At 36.4% G+C, this 3,408-nt stretch overlaps 1 pseudogene; it reads left to right on the top strand.

The window, feature by feature from the left end:
* The first annotated feature begins 1,460 nt into the window (after positions 1 to 1,460).
* Positions 1,461 to 1,975, top strand: LOC104871905 (annotated as a pseudogene).
* The last annotated feature ends 1,433 nt before the right edge of the window (positions 1,976 to 3,408 follow it).

The raw sequence follows: 3,408 nt of genomic DNA, 5'->3' as shown, positions 1-3,408 counted from the left end.
TAGAAGATGGGGCTTTTGGAAGGTTATTGGTAACTGCAACCCTCCAGATTGGGGTTCATGTTCTTATGAAAGAGACAACAGAGAGCTCTATCATTCTTTCCATCATAGTAGGGCACCATGAGCATACATTGTCTATGAACTAGGAATTGGGTCCTCAATAGACAGGATTTGCTAATATCTGACTTTCCATTTCCCTGCTTTCAGAACAATAATTAAATATTGATTAATCCAAAAAGTCTTTAGTACTTCTCTATGGCAGCATGAACAAACTAAGACATACTGCAAGCTGGAATTCTGGTTTAGGCATATTGGGACTGCTTGTCTCTACTCCATAAGGTGATGCTGGAGTTTGCCCATTTGCTTGTGGTCAGTTGGTGGCTTATGGTTTCATTCATACAAATGGCAGTTTTATTTGGCTGCAGGTGGATGGAAGTAACTGGAGCATGCATCACTTATTCCCCAATAGGCTAGCTAAGGTGCATTCATGTAGTAGAGTTACTGAGCAGAAAAAGAGAAGCCCTAGCATTTAAGCACTTTTCAAGCCTGTGTGCATCAAATTTTTTTATGTTCCAATGACCACCACTTTTTGTATGACTAAATACAGATTAAGACACAGAAATAAATTCCATCCTGCACCAGGGATTTAGCTCAGTGGCATAGCACCTGCTTCACAAGTGCAAGGTTCTGAGTTCCATCCCTGGCACTGCAAATAAAATAAAATAAAAATAAGTAAGTAAGTAAGTAAATAAGTAAATACCATCCCTTGATAGGAGGTGGCACAAAGTTGCATTTCACTGAAAACAGGCACAAGGTAACAAGTAATTTAAGTAAGGCACAAAACCTACACTTCCAGCTCACCAAAGGCAAATTCTGGAAAAAATAATATGGAAAAGTCTAAAAATCAATAATCAACCAACTTGACATGCTTCAAGTAACAAAGCAGTTGAGTGAGGCACTAGAAAAATTCAAAACAGAAATAATTTCCCAGGTAAATAGAGAGATGGTGAGCAGAATGGAAGACATAATTAGAGACTCCGGAAAGAAACAGGTAAAAAAAAAATAGATGAGCTCAGGACCATGATGGAAGCCATGAATGCCCAGCACAGGAAAGAAATGGAATCCATTAAACAGATTCAAACAGTGATCTAGGAGATTAAAAACTCTATTGAAAGTATTTACAGCAGAATGAGCCAATCTGAAGACAGAATATTACATATAGAAGACAGGAAGGCAGTCAGTTACCAGGAAGAGAAAGCTCTTAAAATTAGTAAGGGACCATGATAAATAGATCCAGGTGGGAGAGGGCTTGATCCCTGAACTGCCACCGCATAGCCCCAGGGCTGTCCTGAGCAACTCCCACCAAGCAGTGGCAACAGTGCCCGATGTCCCTGAAAGATTGGAGGGCCAGGCCCAGAGGCCACACTCTGGGCTTTTATTTCTTTTACAGTAACACAAAGAGAATGAAAGAAGTAGATAATCTTGAAAGTATAAAAGAAGAATGGGTTTGTGAAACAGAACCTGACAACCACCTGCTTAGCAATAATCCACAAAGGAAATGTGAATATTTTGTTGCTAGCCTTTTTGAGGAAGCTCAGAAGATTGGAGACAAATGCTTATCTTCCACTGAACACAAGAAATGGGTAGATGTAAGTCTAAAATTATGGAAAAATAGATTCACTGTCAATGATGATTTTAGAAGTTATTCTGATGGTGCAAGTCAGCAGTTTATGAACTCCATCAAGAAGTAGGAATTGCCTTCAGAATTACAGGGAATTTTTGATAAAAAGGAGGTGGATGTTAAAGTTGAAGATAAGAAAAATGAAGTATGTATGTCCAAAAAGCCTGCATTCCAACCCTTCTCAGGGCAGGGGCATAGACTGGGAAATGCCACTCAAAAATTGTTTCTAAAACAAAGACTGTTGAAGGTGAAAGTAAAGATAACTTGTCTGCTGTTTCACTGAATAATTTGGATCCCACAACATATTTTAATCAAGATCCCAGAAACCCAACAGAAAAACAAAATACTACAAGCAGTTAAAGAAAAGAAACAAATCACATACAAAGGAAAGTGCATCAGAATCACAGCAGACTTTTTAACACAAAACCTCAAGTCAAGGAGATACTGGAGTGAGGTATTTCAAGTCCTAAAAGAAAACAACCTCCAACCTAGACTGATGTATCCTGAAAAACTATCTTTCAAAATTGATGGGGAAATAAGATACTTCCATTACAAAGAATACCTTTTGAAATTTCATGAACATCAAACCAGCACTCCAAACACTTCTAAACAGTATCCTAGAAAAAGAAAATGGAGACCACAACTCCATAAGGGCCAACAGAGTAAATATACCAGGCAAGGCAAGAAATTAAAGTGAGAGTGGGGAAAAATAAAAATATAAGAGCCAACAATAGGAAAATATCATGACAAGGATATGTCAATACATATCAGTTAGAACCATCAATGTTAATGGCCTCAATTCACCAATCAAAAGAAATAGACTGGTTCAATGGCTCAAGAAGCAAAGTCCAACAATATGCTGTATACAAAAAATGCACCTCATTCAAAATAAAATACATAGACTGAAAGTAAAATGATGCAAAACAGTTCTCCATGTGACAGGAACACAGAAAAATCAGAGAGTGCTATCTCATTTGCAGACAAGATAGATTTCAAACCAAAACTAATTAAAAGGGACAAAGAAGGTCACTACATCTATGTAAAGGGAAAAAAATCAAGAAGAAATGACAATCATAAATATATATGCTCCCAATTATACAAAAAAAATATTGATGGGCATGAAAAACAAAATAAGCACTATTACATTTGTAGTGGGAAACCTCAGTAATACACTGTTACAAATAGACAGGTCATCTAAAGAGAAAAATCAACAATGAAATAATAGAAATGTACCAAAATATTTAACAAATGAATTTAATAGATGTCTACAGAGTGTTCCACCCCACAAAATCAGAATATACATTCTTTTTGGATACACATGGGTCATTCTCCAAAATATACCACTTAGTAGCTCATAAGACATGTTTAAGTAAATGCAAAGTAATTAAAGTTTTCCCCTGTACACTATCAGACCATATTACAATGAAATTTGAGATCAATAGCAGAAGAAAGTACAAGAATCCCATAAACACATGGAAATTGTATAACACTCTCCTGAACAACCAATGGATCACAGAAGAAATCAGTCAGTTTCTACAATTAAATGATGATGTTAACATAACATACAGGAATCTATAGGACATGATGAAAGCAGTTCTACAAGGGAAATTCATAGCACTGAATAGCAATAAAATGGAGAGAGCTCAAATAAACAACCTAATGCAGAAACTCAAGCTTTTAGATAAAGAAAAGCAAGACAAACCCAAAGCTTGTACAAGGGAGGAAATTAT

This window comes from Fukomys damarensis, unplaced genomic scaffold (assembly GCF_012274545.1).
Source record: "Fukomys damarensis isolate Sample0158 unplaced genomic scaffold, DMR_v1.0_HiC HiC_scaffold_7, whole genome shotgun sequence".
NCBI lineage: Eukaryota > Metazoa > Chordata > Mammalia > Rodentia > Bathyergidae > Fukomys > Fukomys damarensis.
This window is presented reverse-complemented; position numbering and strand designations above follow the sequence as displayed.